At 35.8% G+C, this 22,421-nt stretch overlaps 1 protein-coding gene across 10 annotated transcripts in view; it reads left to right on the top strand.

The window, feature by feature from the left end:
• FOXP2 (forkhead box P2) overlaps positions 1–22,421 on the top strand; it is a 394,712-nt gene that overhangs the window by 107,476 nt on the left and 264,815 nt on the right. For 9 of the 10 annotated variants that reach the window (XM_088165468.1, XM_088165467.1, XM_088165466.1 and 6 more), the window contains exon 3: positions 9,176–9,259. The gene's annotated coding sequence lies outside the window, so the exon portion shown is untranslated. Of the gene's footprint in view, positions 1–9,175; positions 9,260–15,378; positions 15,447–22,421 lie in introns of all 10 variants that reach the window. The other variant, XM_088165458.1, reaches the window with a different exon arrangement.

Below are 22,421 nucleotides of genomic sequence, written 5' to 3'. Positions count from 1 at the left end.
CAATCTGTTAAAGGGATTGAACTAATTCATAGACTCTTCATAGAATTTTGGAATGGTTTGGGTTGGAAGGGGCCTTGAAGATCCTCTAGTTCCAGCCCCCTGCCTTCAACAGGGACACCTATCACCAAACCAAGTTGTTTAAAATACCATCAAAGCTGGCTTTGAATATTTCCTGGACAGGGCAGCCACAAAGTCTCTGGCCAGGGCAATCTGATCCAGTGTCTCACTTCTCTTGCAGTAAAGAATTTCTTCCATACATGTGATGTAAATCAACCTTGTTTCAGTTTCAAGTCATTGCCTCTTGACCTATCACTGCATACCCTTGTAAAAAGTCCCTCTTCAGCTTTGCTTCTTTATGAACAAATACACTTTATTATCTTAGGAAAATGGAATGATTGATACCTCTTTCTTTGGATTTTACCATCTGGTTTAAATCACTAGGGTTAGGTGTTTGTTTCTTTAACAGTGTTGTCCAAAAGGTAATTAAAAATAATTGTAGAAGATACCTATGTATTTAGTGTGGGATCACCTACAGAATCCTGCTGAGTGTGAAGAGTTGTATTGAAGTTCTGCAGGTATGTGAGGCAGTTTCCAAAAGTTGCAGGCAACATTTGGATCCTAAATACGTTGTATTTTCAAAAACTGAATTCAAATGTCATGCAGTCATAGAATGATAATGTTTGGAAGAGATCTTTAAGATTGTCCAATCCAACTACCATCCAGCACTACCACTGTAACCCCTTAACCACTTAACCACATCACCCTCCAGTTATACCTCCAGGTAGGATGAGTCAAGCACCTCCCTGGGCAACTTATTCCAATGTCTGATCATCCTAACAGCTGCCTGAAAGGAGGTTGTGGCCAGGTGGGGGTCGGCCTCTTTTCCCAGGCAACCAACGACAGGACTAAAAAAATTGTCTCAAGCTGCACCAGGGGAGGTTCAGGTTGGACCTCAGGAGGAATTTTTTCATGGAGAGGATGTCCAAGATTTGTCATGAACTGTCTAGAGAAGTGATGGAGACACCATCCCTGGAGGTGTTCAGGAAATGACTGGACATAGCACTTGGTGCTATGGTTTAGTTGGCATGGTGGTTTAGTTGGCACAATAGTGTTTGGATAGAAGTTGGACTTCATGATCTTGGAGATCTTTTCTGACTTTAATCATGATTCTGTGATATCCTTCTGGGAAACACTGCAAAGTGTCATTTATTCTTATTTCTACTATTCTCTCTTTTAAATTTTTTTTTTTGGGAGGAGTGGTTCGTCCCATGCTGCTTAGTTTCTTTTAGAAACTTTGGATAAGAGAGCTTGTGAAGTGATTTTCAGAAATACTTGACTTACAAGTGGTTCTCATTTTGTCCATGTTCTCAATGACTTCTCAAAAAACCTGAGATAATCCAAAGCATGTCTTCCATTTTCATACTGGAATGTTGCCTCCTATATAACATGTCATTTATATTGACATACACATATCCTTTATTGTAGCCTGTAGCAAGTTGCCTAGTGTGCACTCCATTTGTACTGATCTGTAGCTTTCTGGACCTTCTCTAGATTTTTTTTGATTGATTTCTAATTTGCCACCTTCTTTTGGCTTTAAGACAATTTGAAGCAGGATTTCTTCTATTGTAAGTTCAGGTGTTTCACACTCAAGTTCCTTTAGAGTTATTGATGGGATACACTCCAGTCTAATAATATGTTAGAGCTCTGTTTGCCTTTTTTTCTCATGCTCTCTAATGGCATTTCAGTTTAAGACAGATCCTCTCCTGTATTTCTCTGAGGAGGATTCCTGGCCTAGTAACTTCTGCAGTCTCCTCTGGTGTGGATAAAAGCCCAGTTTTTCAGTGGTCCCTGCTTTGTGCCAGCCTCAGCAGAAGCCCCAGGATGGCTGTCTGGGGGGGCTGCTCACTAAGCCTGATTCTGACCTAGCCTTGGCCAGTCTGCACTGCTGTGGCTGGGGTGCTGTGGGCTAGGGCTGCCCCCAGCTAGCCCTTGGACTACCCCCAGCTAGCCCTTGGACTACCCCCAGCTAGCCCTTGGGCCACTGTTCTCCCTGGCCAAGGGCAGCAAGGTCCTGCTCTCACCATGGACAACCCCACAACTTCTGGCCCACAGCCCATAGGGAGCTGCTGGTCCCTGCAGGCCTCTGACCCTGGACTGTGTTTTATGTTTAAGTTTTCCAAAGATTACAGTCCTTTCTGTTTTCCTTACTTGGACACAACTTGAAGCTTTTACAAGAATGCCTTTTTCTTTCTAGTAGCCTCCTTCATCCCATTTGTTCATGATAGCTCCCTTCTCTGGATTTTCTCTGTCTTTTTTGATAGGTTGTATGCATTTTTTGAGCTTGCAAAAGGTGTCTTTAATCAGTCTCTGTGCCACCTGTAAAAATGTGACTTTTGTAGCTGATTCTTTTTTCTTCCTTGTAACGAGCTTACTCATTTTTATTCAGTGACCCTCTTTGAAATGGTGGTAGAATTTTTTTGGCTTTTGTTGCCCCTTCAAGGGCATGGATTCCAATCTACATCAAAGCAGTTATTGACTGTGGGTAGAAATTTACTTTGAGTCATACCCTGATATGTCATGTGCTTATATGAGACAGGCAGAAATATCCAACAGTCCTAATGTTTTTCTGCCATACTTATAGGGACTTTTTCAGTGTTATGAAGGTGTTTAGGGGTTGATCCAAAACATGGGTTATACTTATAGCCTATGTCTTTCTTGATATCATCTACCTTGGCTGTTGCTGAGAGGGAGTCTCTGGGTTGTTTAACATGAATGGACTGTTAACTGCCAGATGGATATGGTAACCATGTGCAGTCATTCTCTAATGAGTGGAAAAAGACCAAAAACGAATCCTTTGAGTTTGCTCAGTAATCTGAAGTGCTCCATATCAAAATACAGCATAGTTGAAGAGTTGCTGTGCCTCTAGGGAGGCCTGACCTGTGTGTAAGAATTTTCCCTCCACAGACCACCAATGTAGAGTAAGAAATCAAGCATAAGAAATAAAGAAGCGATGATGGAGATGTGTGATCAGCATCCTCTGGAGAGACCTATCACTCAGATCACCAGGCAGGGTCTCTGAGAAGAAATCAAGGACATAATTCTGTTCTGTTTCTGTTCTTCGCAAAAGACACGATTAATGAAGTCATGTCAAATTTTGGGCTTAGGATAGGGACCTCTGCAAGGATCCAGTCATCTGTGACTAACTGTGGTGGTCATGTCAGTATTGAACCAACCTCCTAAGCAATGTAAGCAGTTCTTGAGGTGCCCAAACTGAGGATGTGTTAGGGCTATGGAAGCCCTAAGGAAGCTCTGTGCTGATGAGGGAGTTACCTGATGTTCAGCTGAAGTAGAAAACGCATACTTTGAGATGCTGCAAACACTCATTTAATGGAGATGACAGCAATTGGTGGGACAATTTCCTGTCTTCATTGTTATGGTGACATTTTTGGCAAGAGATTGAGGCTGCGCAGGTAGATTATTTTGCAACCTCTTTTTGTTTGCTTCTTTTGTGCTTGGTTTTTTTCCTCATCTTTTTTTTTTTTTTTTCCACAGATAGTTTGGCTTATTTTTGTTGGTCTATTTTCTTTTGGTCATTAGGAGCTCAGGGAGTGTGTGTGTCTTAGGTTTTCTGTTCTGTGTTGTTTGTAGGTATGGACAGCTTGGTGTTTCTTTTTCTCCCTGAAAGTTGTGTGACTTTAATTTTCTATGTTTTGTTGTTGATTTTGTTGAATTTTCAATTCATTTATTTAGACGAGATTCTTATTGGTGGGAAAGAAATAGGAGGAGCTAGAGTTCCAGATGCAGATCCAGAATTGTGGTATCATTGGAATAAACTGCCAAGTGGCAGAACAACTAGCAAATTGGAATTTAGTGATGGATGGATGTAAGCTCTGTAAAAGACTCAGGCAAAAATGGGGTCTGAGGGTTGCTCTTTATGTGAAGGAACTGTTGGAATGCATGGGGTTCATGCATGGGGTTGGAATGCATGGGTTTTGATTCAGTATAAGGGAAATTATTTTCAGTAGAAGGATAATTATCCAACAGAAACAGTTGCCTAGGGAAACCAGGTTGTGGAATCACCTTTTTTGAAAGTTTTGGAGATGTATCTGTCTAATGTATAAGTGACCCAGTCTAAATTCAGATGCCTTATGCCAGTTGCTACTCGTCAACCACTCTGTGTGTGTGGGAGAGTCTGTGATATGTGACATCATGGCAAAAGGGCAGGTGCATTTTTACTTTATGTGTTACTAGGTTATAAATCTATACATATGTCTCCTTGCAGGAACAAACTAGATATGTCAGACAACTCAGGATGACCACCATATATGTGCACTTATGAGATACTACATTCTAAAGTTGTTCTACATTCTTATATGATAGTATTTCTGAATCCCTCCTAAACACATCACAGGAGAAAAAGGGAGAAAGACATCATAATTCTGGAAGTAATTCACAAGACTGCAGTGCCATTATGTTTGTGGTATTGTAGAACAAACTATTTAGGAATAGTTAATTGCTTTGATTTTTTGTTTATATTCTTCTCCCCCAAATTAGTGTAGAATGTTGCAGTTTATTATAATAAGAAAATTCAACAAGTGGAAAGTGGCTATTCTCTGAGTTGACTTAGAATAAATTATATGTTTTCAGAAGAAAGACAGACATGCCTGAGGATAAAGTAAGGTATGGTATCTGTGCACACTGGATAGAAATCTCTATAAATATGATATTGGTATCACGCATACTTAGAAGATTAGTGTCAACACAGGTTATCTGTCATGTAGGGGCAAGTCAAGCAAGTTAGACCTGCCTCAGGGATGAGTTAGTCTGTATATCCAGCTATTCAGACAAAGTTGTTATGGATATTTTGGAAGAAAAATATGGGGGATGACTTTTCTATCACTCCAGGCTTCCCATTCATTGGTACTGTCTCCATTTTTTCCAGTGTGCTTTGACAGGATAAAGGCAATCTGTGTCCTATTAATCTTTAGGACAAGTAAGACCTAAATGGAACAACATCCCCCCCCAGCCCCTCTTCCCCAAGAGGAGTTATATGCAACCTGTGCATCAGTTGCACAGTGGATGGAACACACTGGAAGTAGTGATGCATTTAGTCCATGTGGACGTTTCTCTGTCACCAGGCACTTTCCAGGGCCTTTAATATTAAATTTAAATTATTTTTTTGTAAATTTTATTGATATCCTTGGCTTACTTCTTTGCACAGTTACATGCTTTTTGGATTAATGGAGTATGGGCGTTTTGTGTAGGAAATTCCATGTTGTAAAAATTCAAGAATAATTTTTTGTGGTATAGTATATAATGTGCACCTTTATAAGTACATAGCATTGAAAAATTTGGAAAATACGTACTTGGGAAATTTGACAGCTCAAGGATCATACAGGAATTCATTATTTTCTTTGTGCAACATGAAGAAATATATGCTTCTCCCACCACCACAGAATGTCTATTTGTACCCACTGCTAATGTAATCCAGCCTTCATTTGTTTAAGTAGTAATGTAAAATAGTATTTAAAAATTAGTTTATGAGATCATGGTAGTATGAAGGTCTTTTCATTGGTTCACTTAACTTGGGACTGATTATAAACATAACTACTAATTTATTTTGCATGTACTTGTTAATTATAATGGCATTCAGTAGTGCTCGTCTGGTTATGAGCTTCTGAGTATCTTTCTATCACAGAAATGTGAATTCCAGAGTCAGGAAGAAAGGGGGTGTACTTGACTGTTTGCAGTTCTACAATTTATATAATATTCATCAAAAATAATATTTTTTGTGGTGTAAATTAATGCATTGAAGTAGTTTAGATATAATTAAAAATACATAGTCTAAATGTTAGGTAAATTTGCACTTTTTCATACTTTTAGAAGATATACATTATAGATTGTATGGAAGTGATGTATTTTCAAATAAAATTCAGGACATCCCATTGACAGTGCAATTTAAGACTTGCTCGGAAGTCCTATTACAAATTAAGACTTTTTAAAAATTGTGTGAGTCCTATATGGTGGAAAGTTGGAAGCTATAGATACCAGTGAATGTTTATGTCTTTAAAATACTAGACAGTCTCTTTAGCAAATCATTTTTGCTCTAGTGAAACCAGTAGTGACTTTGGCTCAATCTATCTGATTCAAAACAAGCGTACCTAATAATAACTATAGGTAGCCATCAACCAGGTTCTAAAACTTTCTTGCATGTTTTGGTGAGTAGTGCTTCATTAGAATATTTTATAGAAATGCCCACTTCAAGCAGTAATGCAGTTTTGAATTACAGTAATGAATTTGCATTTTTACTGTAGAAGAAATCTGAACGAGAATGTCTTACCTGAAATAGTGACACATCATGGCAACTTGATCTATCAAATATGAGAACTGCTTAAGTGCTGGAGTGTACTTTGGTGGGGTTATTTTCATTTTAGAAAATACCAAAGACCACCACTGAGGCAGGATAAAGAATAAAAGCACGTAGTCTGAAATCAAAATATTGTCTTAGAGGCAGTGTACAAACATATAATAGGTAAGCCTACGCTTATAATTTGTGATCTAAATGTGGAATAAGCTAAGAGGTGGTTGCAGCAAGTAAATGAATGAGTTAAATAAATACTTGAAGCACATGGGTATTGGATTTATTTAACTCAAGTTTCTAAGTCTTCATCCAGGAATTAATTTGACTTTCATTTGGAATTAACTATTCTAGGGATTTCTAACACAACTATGACAATTAACATTCTGTCAGGATACTTTAAAGCTTTGGCTAACAAGGTCTGTGAATTTGTAAATTTTTAAAATTCAGATAGAATTCAGATTAAATTGTTAGATATTGAAGAATGGAAACATATCTCTGTAAGCACTGTCAGTAGGGGATAGGTAAACAATTAAAGCTCTACCTGCTGGAGCCCAAGGGATGGAATCTGCTGGCTCAGGTGGAAGGGAGAGAAATGTTGGTGTTGAACTGGAGTAACTGGAATGATTCAGATCCAGGTTTTCAGGGTGCTAACAAAAATCAAAACAAATCAATATTTATAACAGGAGTAGTATTATTTTTTAGGAGTCAGCTACTTTTGTCAGGTAAACCACACTGAAGTGTAGCATAAATCAAACAGAAGTCAATAGATAAGATTCTAAAGATGAAAATTTGCACTGTTAAAAAGACAATTGGTAGGTAAGACCTGCTATCTCTCTGTGACATATCTGTCACACCTACTTTGTGCCATTCTCACCAATTTAAATATTTATTATTGATTTCTGAAGAAATATAGAAATCCAGAAATAGACCAAAGATAAAATTATAATTGAGATTAATGATTGTGGTTGTTTTCATATTAAGACTAATTACCAAAAAATTCTATAATGAAAAATTTATTCTGAAAAGGCAGTATTTCAACAAAATGGGTCATGTTTTCATATAAGATTTCATACTGAATAACTGTGATTGTCCTGGCTTTATTTCTGAGGTGAAGCAATATGTGATGTTTACTATACTCCAAGCTAAGAAAACTGATGATTTGAAAGTATTTTGGTGTAATGAAGTATAGGAAAAAAGAGAACTACAGAATATTCACATTTGAGACTTACATATTATCTGTCAACAAGATGTAGTGGTGAAGAAGTAACTGTAATGTGTATTTCATTCTAGAATTCAGGTGCACAAGAAACTTCAAAGACAGAAGCATAGCTATTTAAGGCAAAACTGCAACCTTTTAATGGGAAATAGGTCAGTGAGATGAATGCTTTTTGCTCAGTTGGTTGGAAATTTACATTGTGGATCCAGAGTGACCACATGACCATCAAGCAAAGTTTCATTTACACATATTTTACTTTCCAAAAACTTTTAAGAATTGCCACCCACCTTCACATCCTCATATTTGCCTTAGGATCCTTACCCGTTTTTAACATTTTCTTCTCTTTTTTTGCTTTGTATTAAGCTCATAAGATACCCTTCTCATTTCCCAGTGCTGTCCTACTGTGCAGGGGTTTCATGTAGTGTTTATTCCTCCAGCCTGTCATTCTTTGCTCTCCCTTCTTCACTTGCTCTACTACAGAGGCTGCCAGGTAGCTTTCAGTTTTCTAGGAACTTCGACCTTCCCAGCAGGTTTTGTTACACTCTACAAACAAAGGAAGAAGTTAGAACTGCAGCTCTTTTAAATGTCCAAACATCTTGTAACAAAGTGTGTATTAATAATGCCAGTTGGAACACAGATTTTTTTTTCTTAAACTGTGGGAAAGCAGTCTTTTCTTTATAAAATTCTACATTTATTTTACTCTTCAGCCTGCTTCTCTCTGACCTTGTCAGCAAGAGAGAATTGCCAAGAGGCACCATCAAGAGGCTGGTAGGATCTACTTCAGAGATAGCAGAGTTTCAGGCATTAAGTCTGTGTCTATATTAGTAAATTAAACAATGCCTGGAAATGTTTCCCTGTCTCTGCCACAGTTAATATCTCTGCAAACCAACATTGTTCCAGAAAATTCTCAGACATTTGTTTGACCATCTCCATTAGCCAATTTTTTACACAACCCCTTTGTTTTGGAGCATATGTGACTATGCTATATTGATACAGGATTTTCCTACATCCTACATAGGTGGAGGATTATCTTGGCCAGTTGATGTCAGGAAAGAGAAATGTGTTCAGGCACAGATGTAATCTAAATAATCAACACATCTCCATGTTCTTTATTTCTTCTGCCTTGTCCAACCTTCTATCTTCATTGCAGTCTTCTAGTCTCAGCTTCAAAGCTGTTTTTTTTTCTTTTTACTTGTCCTTTTGTCCTTTGTAACATACATATAGATTTAAATTTTATTGGCATGCTGTCTTCCAGCTTGTGTCCCTTCCTTCAGATGACCCTGTGAACTTACTGGTAGTGATATTGTGTGCAGTTCTCTGTCTGAAGCAAACTACTTCAGGGAAGCCTTCCTTTTGTTTGCCCTTGGGTAATGTAATAATAAAAATAGAATAAAAACACAAGGCTAGAATTTGAGTGATGCCTAAGCTGTCACTCTACAGCAAGGAAGAAATTTGGTGAACAATTCTATTTCTTTGTGGACTACATTTGAGCTTACTACTTGTTAAGAGCACAAATTAGAGGGAGTTATAAGACCAGATTCTATGTTGGTTTTGTTAAGCAATTCTAAATCTGTAAACATTTTTCTCTGTTTTGTCAGGATGGTGGTACTAGAATTGATCTTGGACATCACTTCAGTTCAAGGTTGAAGTTAAAAGGTCTTTTTGAGGCTCTGAAGAAGCAGGTGAGTACAGGTCATTCATCACAAATCAAAGAGGATATTTTTTTGCAACTTCATTTTTTCTGGAATTGCTGTTCTTGCTTACCAATCCAAATTCAAATAGCTTCTCTCATTGCTTTCCCTGATTCACTGAGATGTATGAATGCTTGTGTTATGACTTGATAGCATAGAATATTTGATTCACTCGGGATTTTCCTACATGCTTTTTCAACTTCTGCCATAAAAATAAGTGAAACCATGATGCTAAGGACCATGAGTCCAAACCTTGTTTCAACTGCTCTCTGTGTGTTAGCAAGCTGAACCTACCTGGGACACCACACTGTCCATGGGTATAGGGCCACTGGGGCCTTGCCATGCCTGCACTGAATACCTTGCTTTGCTCCAGACCTTCACAGCTATCTTCAGTGAATTATGTACAGTGGCTATCAGCTCTTTTCAGCTTAGGCAGATCTGGAAAAGGAGATCCTGAAGGAATTAGTGTAAGGTGAGAGCTTAGCAAGGCAGTCACATTTGTTTTTGATTTTTCATAATTGCTATTGCAACAAAAAATTAATCTGTATGTTGAGTGTTGCAGTTGTTCATATTCTACATTTTCTACAGAGGTATAAAATTTTTTGATAATAGTCCCAGAACTCTTTATAAATTTAAAACTTTTAGACAATATTTTAACATATAAATTTCAAAATATGGTCAATTGGACCTGATAGTAAATTTTTAAGATACAAATTTCAACAGGGTACAACAAACTTATCATAATTGGAACCAGGGCAAATTGCTTCTGCATCCACCAGGAAGCAGAAAAAAAAATGAAATATAAATAATATGCCATGTGTAGTAATGCTAAGGTATTAAGAGATATTCTGATATACCTATGTACTCCATAATATTGGTGTATCCATCTTAATGTATTGATGCCTCTAGAGAGAAAGAAAAAGAAGCTATTCCACAGGAGTTAATGATGATGACAGTAATTAGTTCTGACACTATGTTTATAACAAGTTTTTTAAAGTTTTACCCTCTGTGAGGAACCACAGCCCTTCTTAACCTTTTTCTAAGTAGTGTTAAAGAAGATTATTTTGGTATGTGTTTCACTGTGAGTGTCTTTGCTGGGTAATAAGAAAAGAAAATTTGTTTATTCCAATTTAACTTCACCTTTTTCCAAGGAGTTAAGGCACTGGCTGGAAAGCTACAGTATGAATATGGTGAAGCCGGGTGTCTTGATTTGAAAGACAGGTGTCTGCCAAGAAAGGCAGAAGCCTCTTTTTAAAATGGAGAATATAAACCCCCTCCCTCCAAATTATTATAATTTTGAAATTAAGAGTCTCTCAGGAAAAGGAATAACAGTTCTTTACTAGGAAAATTAAAACAGAAATACAGTATTACAGAGAACAAACCCCAAAACCACTGACAGAGTCAGAATACAACCTGACCCCCCGTCAGTCAGGGTGTTGGCAGCAATCCCATTAAATGGTGGCTGCAGTCCTCCTGGATGACAGATGTGGTTCAGTTGGAGCAGTGCTCCTGTAGAAGGTGCAGTTTTCCTCTGCAGGTCCAGTGATGATGTGGAAAGGTGCGGTTTTACCTTTGGAATCCAGTGGAAAAGGCTGCCTTGGTGTTCCAGATCTCAGTTTTTATCTAGGTAGGAAAGGCTTGGCTCCTCCCCCTGGCTGGAGCATCTCCCAATGGGATGATGTAATTTTATCAGTTATTCAGTGGGACTCAATGGCCCATTAACAGACCATATCTTCCTGAAGGAAGGATGGGTTGTGGAAAAGATAAGGCTGACTGCCCCACCTGGTTTTAACAGATGGCCCATTAGCAGAGAATGTCTCCCGCAGAGATAAGGATCACTGCCCTAGCTGATTTCAGCAGATAGTGATGGAATACATATTTTGGTCACATCCTGTATTGCAACCTAAGACACCAGGAAAAGAAGAAAGGTCAGGTATAGCAATGTTGTAAGTCAAAGGATATACAGAATTATACAGGGAAACTGTATAACTGTATTATTGGTATCATGTGCAAACCTTTACATGACTGTATATTTGTAGGTAGTAATATGTTTATTTGCAAAGCAGTGTTTTTTTTTCTTTTATTCTTCAATAAAAAAACCAGTAAGAAATAACAGTCTTTGCTTTCTATGTAGCAGTGGAAATATGACTGGATTTCTGTCACATATTTTCTAGCTGTCTAAGTTGTGTAACTTGTATGTAGTTATGTTAGATAGTTTTTTGATAGTGTCAGTATTTTGGAAAACTGATAGAAACTGGAGCTTGATAGAAACTGTAATAATTGAAATCAGTTGAGTCAGCAAGTGTGTTAGTTTTTAAAGGATTTTTTTTTTGGAAGTTTACTATGTTCAGACAAATAATATCCAAAATGCAACGTAACTGACTTGTGCATCTATAATATTTTGGCAGTATAATTTTTATTGAATTCCAGTATGTCTGAAACTTAAAGCATATGAAAGAAAGTAACTGCTATTCTGCTTCCTCCATTATTTTCTTCCATAACTTTAAGTTAAATATATTCTTTCAAAATGCTTTCTGTAAAGGAAGCCAAAATCTTTTTTGGCCTATTTAGCACTGTTCTCTATTTCTTGCAGTATGTGAAAGTGGAGAAGGAATGTTTTTGCAGTCAATGAGGAAACTATTAAATTCTGAATGCTAATTCTTCTATATGGTATTAGGAATTATTAGGTTCTTTTATGGCAGGATATGATGTGTTTGCACTGATTGAAAACTGAGATTCAGTCGTAAATATAGTGATAGATATGCATAAAAATAAAATTGCAATTATGAATACATTTTTAATCAACAGAGAGAAAAAACCTGTTTGGAGTAAGTTTTGGAAAAACTGAGATAAGTCTCAGAAATGTGAAAGCAGAGAAAAAATGTTCTATTTTCTGACTTATGACTTAAATAGACAGTTTTGAGACTGTTAGTGATACATTTTCATCTATGTTTTCTGAACTACTTAGGCTTTGAAAAAAAAACTAAATAAGTTCTGGTGCTAATGATTATTAAATTGTCTAGCTCTTCTGTGTTGTCAGTTTGGAAAAGAGGAGATGTGCTCATTCCTGTTAATCTTTCTGGTACTACAGGAAAAAAAAAAACCTTAGAACTTCACAGCTCATGTACATGTATATGCATACTTTTTATATACTATTAAATATTCAGTCTGTATGTATATGTCTATTTCGTAGAGGGCAAACATAGTTATACAGTTAGATACATAATGCCAAAAAAAAAAGATAGTATCTGGTTGGCAAGAGGTAATTAGATGGGGTTTGATGGGCTTCGTCTTTAATATAGTTTTTAACAGAAAGAATCTGAAACATAAACAGATTTTTGTACTTTAATGGAATTGTATTAGAACAGAGACCCTAGTTATTGTCCCTTTTTGAAGTCAACTTTTGTCAAAAAATAGTATACCTTGATAGAATTGAATCTGTGACCTGGAAATATGAGGCAGTAAATTTGTGCTATGATTATACATAATGTCAAACTATGGATTTAAACTGGCCAGCTTTCCAATTCAGCTAAACAATAAGTACAGTCTTAATGGTCTGATTTGCTGGGAAGAGCAGTGTTGCAATAATCTGCTTTTTACAGCCCATATCAAATATGAACTTGCATCAGTTATTACAAAGTTTGTGCTTTGGGAGGTATTTTTGTGACATCTAGGAGTGATGCTCCACATTTGTTGGAATTAGTCGTTAATGATACTGTCTTGAAAAATGAGTTATTGCTTAAATACACTGATTTTTTTGTGGTTTCTAGCACAGAAATTTTAAGGAAAAGCTAGTTGAAATGTGATGGGATTTTTCAGCTGTATGAAATGAGGAGAAAATGGTGTGCATCTTAATAATTTTATGATTCTTTTTCCTATGTGACATGAATGAGAGAGGTGAGAACTCTTAATTTTTAACTGAACCGAATTCAGGTTTCTAAACGTGGCCTGCTTGAGAACAGAGGACCATTACTGTAGTTGTCATGTAAAATGAAGTTGGAGTCTGAATCTCCTTTTTAGCTGTCAGCTTTATTAAGGAGCTACTGGTGTGTTGAACTAGGCACACACATTATATAAGCGGTGTATGGTCGTGTCTGGAGGGAATTTTCTCTCTCTCCACTGCTGCTTTATTAGGTCTTGCTCACTCATTCACTGCTGCCCTGTCTCACTCCAGCTTTCTGCTGCAGCTCACAGCCTTGTAGGTCTAATGTAGATTGACGCCTTTGCCAGAGGACTGATTGAAACTTGTGTCTCATAGTTGCTAATGCTCACTCAACCATTTTATTGAAGATAAAGTAAATAAAATAGATTGCCATATGAGAATTCTCTGAAATCAAATGGAATAATTTGACAGGTTTAAGCCCATGAAAAAGCCAGAGCATTGAAACAGATGGGAATACTTTTTATGCACAATATACCAGGAAAAGGTGTCTACTGGCTTGCTGTTACACTGTTAATGGCTTTTGCTGAAATTATAATTGTTGAAAATATCATTTCCATTGGTGTTTAAATTGTTACTTCTCTCAAACAGAGGGATTATTTTTAATATAAAAGTAATGGATATACTGATTTTATTTTCTTATTGCTTCTGATTATTTAAGAGACTGGTGATAGATAACCAGTCTCTTAAAATTTAATTTAAAAAAATAATAGAGGTTAACTAAGGGTGAGTTTAGGATTTGAGAAAATAATTCTGTGAAATGCAAAATAGATAGTTACGTTTATAGGTTTTTAATAATCATTAAGAGACATAATTTTGAATATTAAAGATAAAGTTGCTAAAAAAGCCCTAACATTTCTAAAAGTATAGCAACACAATACACAAAACGCATGCTAAAGTTATTGTGAAAAACAGCTCACAATGATGGTCAACAAGTCCCAGATATTCCTCACAACATTTTTATTTTATAAAGAATTTCTGTAGATAAGCATTGTAGTATGTGTGTGCTGTTTTCAGAAATAAGACAATACATAGTAATATCTGACTAAAGACACAATAGATGACAGATGCCTCTAATTTTTTTATCTGGATAAAAATGAGTATTGGTCTTTTTAGTCACACTAGTGAGGGCCTTCTTTCTAGTTGGACCACTTCTTCAAGAAAACAAGACACACCTGTATTTTAGTTTAGTATAAAAATTATGTCAAACTCAGAGTTAATAAAGGAAATAAATACAAAAGAAGTTAAATCAAGAAAGTTGGCAGATGCAGCCTCGGTTTACCACTTGAAAACACAGTCATTTAAATATCCAATATGAATTTTTATATTTTCTTTATGTTTAAACAAAATCTGCTCTTTTTTTGGGGTGGAGAGGAGAGAGATATTATGTGTCAATTTTATTTAATTTTTTAAAGTTAAGAAATTGATTGCAAAAGATTGTGCTATTTGTACTTTTGGATGGGATGCTATGTGAGATTTTATGAATATTGGGTAAGAAATAAATTATGTATGAGCTATTTGAAAATTACCTTCAGGAGTGAGTTGACAGACTAGAAAAACATAGTAAGGATGGATTTCCAGGTTTAATGTTGGCCAGAATACACAGCTAGTTGTGCTGAGGTATGCAGTGGCAGGGATGGTTTTGGTCAAAATCATATTTTCAGTAAGACTGTGAATAAACCTAAGAAACATGAATGATACCCTTCTTTTTCCCATCCTGTTTGTATTTCTAAGAGCAAAAATTGCTATATTGTACTTATAAGGCAGAGCAGTGGCCTCAGGTCTTTTTTCTCTTGTTGCCATGCTGATGACTGTATGTGGCCAAACTCTTAATGCTCTCAAAGCAGTTCCAGACTTAAAATTTCAACATTTACCCTATGGTTCTCTTTCTGTTCATTCAGTAGGATAAAAGGGCCATCTACAGCTTTGCCTTTCTTTGGGACAGGATAGAACAAGTCACAACCCTTCCAAAAATCCCTGTTCTAAACCTTTCATTTTCTGTATCTGAAGTTCTTGAAAGTCTTACGTTTGGAGGGAACAGAAAAAAAATAATTTAGTTGCTTTTAATGATATACATAGAATTTCTTTGGGTTTTTTTCTGTGATAGGAGGTCCAAGACAAAGAATCCCTGCTCATTTCTGTGTTACGTAGCCTTTTCTCTCTCTCATAGGTTTTTCTACTTGAATTGTAAAGCCATTATGCCGTTAGCACAGTCTTTGGGAAAAAATGCTGAAGCCCGTGAGTACTCCAACATAGATTGATTTAGACAGAATAAAAGCTGGTTTTATCAAGAGAAAAGGAAGCTTCAACAGTAGTTTACTTGGGATTTCTCTAAAACTTGAGAAAATCAAATGTGCTTTCCCATATTGCTCAGAACAACTTATTCTTGCTGTTTTTCTCAGCAGTCTCTTATTTGACTGTATCTGAAGTAATTCTGATTTTCGTGTTATTATTTCCTATGTTCTTCAGCAACATAGTAAAAATATTATTTGTATTTTTGACATGCTTTTGAAGTTACCTTATCCAGAAATCATTCTATGATAAATGTTATGAACTAGCTATTTTAAATCCCTACTAAAAGAATAAATGAATGTAGGTGATAAAGAAAGCAATTCAGTACAAGTAACTACATATGGAAGAAATAGCATCACATGTAATTCCTGAAAATAAATGGGATCTTGAAAATGGAATAGATGTTTATTTGATTGCTTTGAGAGTTGGCCTCCCTAAAAAGCTGATTTTAAATGAGTTTTGTGTTTGTAAGTGGTGCTTGTTAACTGTCTTGGGGAGTGATTTCTTCTCTTCTCTGGAAAATCCATTATGGGACCTAGGAAAAAAAGAGGTAAAGAGGTAATGATTTTTTTTTTTTTTTGTGGTGGCCTTTGTCATTTAGGAACTGGATAGAGATCCCTGTCCCTCATGAACTAGGCCTCATAATTTTGAATGTAGTCTGTAAAACAGCTATTTAGTAGTAATTGTTATCAGTCACAGCCTATGGAATACAGGTTTTTACTAGTTATTTGGTGGGAAAACTGTGCTTAACTGCATTTTTTTAAAATTAATTTGGTAAATTCATATGTTCACAATTAAATTTCTTGAAGAATTTTTTTTTTTCCTGAGCTTGAGTTGTCTAGGGAAGCAAAACAGGTTATGTTTTGGTTCATGTGGTGGTTGTGGTCCTACATCCAAACCTAAGCATATAGATTTGAGTACCTATATATAAATTCATTTAATCATGACGGATCCAGTGAAGGTTTTGCAAACAAACCCAAAACTACCAGGCATGTAATCAAAGGCTTCAATGTTAAAACTGCCTGATATAGTTTGCATGATATATGTCACTTCTCAAGAATAAGGTGTTTACATACCTCAGTATGTAAAATATAGAAATTTAAGTCTAGAATTTTAAGTCTATACTTTGTTTAAGTATAGTTTTATAGATAACAGCACTAATGAGAAATATACTGCAATTTTAACTCAATGTTTTTTATACTTGAGGGGGAAACTAAATTAAATATTGTTTTAGATCTGTTGAGATACATAGAGATACACAGTTCCTGTCTGTAACTGAATTTGCAGCCTAATACTGTCTATGTTATTTGGGTGAAACTATTTACTAAACACTTCAAATTAGTGCAGATGGATAGTGTGCTATGACAAAGATGTGACCTCATGTCTTAAATGTTTTGCAGCTAATTTGAAACTAGTATTTATAATCTACATGCTACTGTCAAGTTGCTGAATATTTAGCTTCTTTTCAAGATGAAAATTTACTCACATGGCCATTTGTCATTCATTTTTTCTTAGTTTTCTCTTTGCACTACGGTAGGTTTTCATGATGTAATGAGGATGCAAATCCAGTTCTCTTTTTTATCACTTAATAAAGAATTAGAAATATATCATATACAAAATTTCTACTCAGTCCAGTCAAAGGCTTTTAGCTTTAGGTAGATATATTTTTTTCTCAAATTTGATGGTTGCTACTTGTTTAAAAAAGGATAAATTCAGGGGTTTGTAATCTTTGCATCATCATCCTTCACCTTCTTAAATGGAATTTTATTTTCAAGACTCCTTAAAAACATACAAACAAACAAAAACCCCCGAAAACAACAAACAAAATCCCAACAAAAAACCCCAACCCAACAAAACAAACTTCTATGATGAAATTTTGCCTCAGGCTATTTTCTTTCTCTGCTGGGTAAGTGGACTAAATGAATGACAGAATTATTATTTATTTTACTTCTAAAAATAAGGCTGAAATGTTGAACTGAATTACGGAATGAATGGAAAAATATTTAAAGTTTTCTCTTATGACAGAAACGTTTTACATTTGCTTTTTTGAGCAGTAGTATTATAAAGTGAGACATAAGCATTTCCATTTGTAAATTTTTCATCTTCTCTGTAGAAGTATTGGACTCACTATTATTGATAATTCTTTTAACTAAAGCACATACTTATTTAATGAACTTCACTTCTAGATACCTTTTCCCTCTTTCCAAAATTCTTTATTGCCCCTCCACCAAAATTTGTGTTTGCATTCTTTCTTGTTTCTCTTGTTCAGCCTGTCAAAAAGGAAACTAAATTCATGGGGAAAGGATGCTCAGCTGATGCCATAGAAAATCTATAACAGTTTGAACCCTGCTCCGTGGTCTGCATTAAAGTTACATATATATGGTCATTTTGTGTGGTCGTTTTGCCAGCTCTTGAGTGGCAAGAGGCAGCTCTGGCATTGGGAAGGTAACAAACAGTAGGGAAAGGAAGGAGAGGGAAGGAGCAGCTGGAACTGCTGCAGCTGTTTGCTAAGTGAGCATATGTTCAAGCCCTTGAGTCTCCACAGAACATCTTTTCCCAGGTCAGTGCTTAATTCATATGTGTAATATTCCCCTAAAATTTGATCTGAGCACCTGCTTATTTGTATTTCTAGGGGAAGTTGTTCTATTGTGCAAGTCCCACAGTTATTTACTTATCCTTAAAGTATAATGGAATAGTCCAGTTACTTACAGTAAACTGATGTTTTCCCCCTGAATTTTTGCATGCTGAGCTTTTAGAAAAATGAGCAATTCCTATTTCTCTGTCTCTAGAAGATTTTCTAAATACTTTACATTTGGACATTATTAGAAATGGAGATCTGAAGAAGAATTATCATTTATATGATTTTATTTTTGCAATTCAGAAATATTTTTCAATGAAGGTATTTTAATAATTTTTTTATTTATTGGGCCTGAATAAAGCTATATATTGGATGGATTGAATGTATTTGATAGGACAGTGTTTTTAAGTTATTGTGTTATGAACTTGAATACCCATTCCAATACTTAATGTGGACTGTTCTCAGACTGGAGACAAAGACAGACAAAGTACTGTGAGAGACTGGCAGTTGATATTCCGAAGATTCCCACATCCCCTCAGGTCCCATAGTCGTAGCCAGTCTGCTGCATGGATGTGGGACTTTCCACTAAAACTCCTTTAGTGGCCAAATTCATCTGCTGCATTATTTCTTTAGGTGCCCTATAAAAATCCTCTCTTTCTTTCATGTTCTGCCCCAGAGACCTCTCTTTTCCAGATTAGCTCTAAGCTGTGCTGAAGCACCTGGAGCAGCACTGAGATACTGGCCTCAGTAAGCTGAGGTTGGTTTTTGAGAGTGGCTGGTTTGCTCCTCTGTGAGACAGAAATGTCACCTACATACAGGCTGTTAGTGGGTGTGTTTAGTTATTTCAAGTATTGATTGTGTGTTTGTGCAATTATGTATTTGTGAGAGTTGACTGGATCTGTCCCAATGTGTTTTTTGAAAAAAATGTTCAATGTTTTCTTAAGTTAATAAACATTTCTTGGTTTTCTAGGAAAGTAATTCAAGGAAAATCCTTAAACATTCCTTAGTATTTGGGATGTGATTTGGGCTGTGAAGGCTGGTGATAGCTTACATGAAGATGAAGGCATTTATTCTGTCTGACAATGTAGGTCTTGATTTATGGTAACCCATAAGGCTGTGCAGAAGATGTGTGTGAATATATACTGTCTTCTAGAAACCATGTTTGGCAGAGACATTAGCTATTGAGGCAAGTGATTTTCACTTGTTAGTCTGTAGTAAAAACCATCTTTGCTGTGCATCTTTTGATTGCCTTTGCAACTTAAAAGTGTAAGGCAAAATACAAAATTGTTTATGAAATTACAGTTGTAATTCTTTATTAAATATTTTGGATTTATTTCTAGTGTCAAACATTCAAATTATTATTATTTAAATTATTATTACATGGTAATACAGTAAGAGATAAAATGTCCAAATTAATGTGTAAGTTGACACATTAGTTAGTGTCTTCAAACTGTTGAAATGGACTTACTTGGTATCTAAAAAAATGCCAGTTTCCTATAACTTCACAGGAAGTTATGAAGGAGGTTTTTTAATATCTTAGTGCTTTTATTTTTAAATTTGCTCTAGGTGCTGTTCATTTCCCTTAATCTAATAAATTTACTAGTTATTTGCACTATACTAGTGAGTGGCTACATCTCTGTAAGATTAAAAATGAAGATTATAATAGGACCTTGAGATGAAAAAAATATTTCTCTTATGTATTCAAACTGCCTAATAGGAATGAAAAACATGTTCAATAATTTGGTTTTGCTGTGTAACATAATAGTTGCTGTTAAATATAACTTCTGTGTTGTAAATACAGAAAAAAATTAAAAACAATAAAAAAATAGGTTTGATCTCACTTGACCTTTCTGACGTTCAGTCAGTTAGAAGGTTTGTAAGATGTTTAATTACCAAATGGTATGATCATTATTCATCTCATCATTTGATATATAACGTCAAGTGAATTGCCTCCCTGGAGTGCACTGTGTTTCACAGATCAATAGATTTAGTAAGAGCTTGAAGGAGAGCTTTATACATTCATAGAAAAGAAGGAAAAGTATATCCTCCTTGTAAAATGGCTCATGTAGTTATTCTCTGAGCTTTAGAGAGCTTTATTGTTTTATTTACATCTCAGGAATACAAAATCCTGTAACATAAAGGCATTTATTAAAATATTTTTAACTTCTTTTTAAAAAAATTAAAAATACTGCTATCCTACTCTATGTAATCAACTAGCTTTAAAAGTCAGTCCTGACCAATTTCATTTATTTATTTAAGTAATTATACTTATTAAAACAGATTTTTTGCTTTGACACACCAACACATGGTATGACGAAAGGCTGTCTAAATACAATAGACACTATTGCTTACACTATTCACAGTTTGGGTTTCTGCATTTTTAAATAGGTATGGTTAGTCTTAACTAATTTGGGTTGTTGTTTAATGTGTGGGGGGTTTTGAGGGTTTTTTTCATTCATTGTGTCAAGGATATTTATGCACACTTCCAGAAAAAAGGATAAAGCTCCTTCCTAATTGACTAATTTAATATCGATGAATTTTTAAAAAATATTATGATAATTTATATTTAATTGTATACAGGATAATTACATATAGGAGGTTTCATGTTTACTTAGGCTTTTCTGAATATATTGCATTACTCTTGTCCAATATAGATGAGCAGTCTTTGAGCATGTCTCTGATTTCTTACCATTGATAGAAGGGCTTTTCAAATGACTGAAAGAGACTTCTACGAGTGCTCAAACACTGGTATTTGTTGCTGTTCTTCTTCTGTAAGTTTTACATGCTTGATTTGCTCTTTTCACTTACCATCTTTCTGCTTAAAAAGTAAAAAACCAAAACTATATTCCTTCTTTAACTTTTATTAACAATGGTAAGCTTTTTGGCTTAAATTTATGCCTTGTTGTTTGTCCTTGCATCAGTCAGGCACTGAGGAAACTGCATTTCAGCTAAGCAAATCTTCCCTGCTGTGGGACAGAAGCAACATTTACTTGAAAATTCTACTCCCTTATTCATCTGTCACTTATAACCCATCATCTACTCAAAGATTAATTTGAATTGTGAACAATATCTAAGCTTCCTTAATCCCTTGCTCTTGTCCTTTTTCTTGAGCTGCTGTACTGTGACGGAAAGGCCATAATTCTGAAGCTTCCTATTCCTCAGGCCTACCTAAAGTAACTCCCATTGGGAGCCAATTGATGTTTTAGCAAGGAAATTCTTACCTGTTTCTGAGAACAACCTGGAAAAATTGTCAGGAGACATTCACACTCTTAGATGTTCACGCTGTGGAATTCTTGTAAATGTAAAATCTAATTTGTCTGGGTTCTTTGCACCAGCATTGTTCAAGGTCAGATCAAATTGTGTGAAGTACAAGGCAGCATTTCTGAGATTTCATTCCTTTCTCTATATGCACAATATTTTTCACCAGATTAGCAAGTCAAGTAATAAAAAATTCATTAAAAATTAAGGTAAATTGTGATATATACTTAGCATCTTTTGGAACTGCACATATCAACAGTCATCTCTTCCAGGACATCCTTGTTAAAGCAGAATTCATTTGTTGCTGTTTGCATTTTTTTGCCCATTTACTGTTACCAGTAAATAGCTTAATGTGATATGTACTTGAAATGTGAAGTCCATTTTGGATGAAAAATAACAGAAGTATGTAATTTTGGAATAATTTCTGTCACAGTTTGGTAGGTGCTTTAGATGTTAGGGTAAAGAGCTCATTACTGCCTAAGTACAGGAGCACTCTCAAATACTGTGTTCAATTTAAGAGGATGTGGTGTCTATGAATGCATCCAGAGGAGGGCAACAAAACTGGGAAACAGGCTGGAGGAAACGTCCCATGAGGAGTGGCCAAGGACTCGGGGTTCATCATGTTTGGAGAAAAGGAGGCTGAGGGGTGACCTCGTTGTCCTTACAGCTTCCTGAGGAGGGGAAAAGGAGATGGGGCAGCTGATCACTTCTCCCTGGGATCCAGTGATAGGACTTGTGGGAATACTTCAAGGCTGCACCTGAAGTATCTGGCTGGACATTTGGAAACATTTATTTATGGAGAGGTTGGTCAAACACTGAAGCAGGCTTCCTAAAGTGGTGGTGCATGTCCCAAGCCTGTCAGTGTTTACTATCCTTAATAACATTTAAACTTTTTGGCAGCCCTGAATTGGTCAGGCAGCTAGATTACAGGATAGTTGTAGGTCCCCTTCCAACTGAAAATAGTCTATGCTCTGCTCTGCTGTCCTATAGAATCGCAGGATCACTGAGGTTGGAAATGACCTGATGCAGTCTATGCTACGCTATTCTAGACAGCTGTGGTAGCAGTCACAAATTGCTTGTTTTGC

This window comes from Sturnus vulgaris, chromosome 5 (assembly GCF_052056855.1).
Source record: "Sturnus vulgaris isolate bStuVul1 chromosome 5, bStuVul1.hap1, whole genome shotgun sequence".
NCBI lineage: Eukaryota > Metazoa > Chordata > Aves > Passeriformes > Sturnidae > Sturnus > Sturnus vulgaris.
This window is presented reverse-complemented; position numbering and strand designations above follow the sequence as displayed.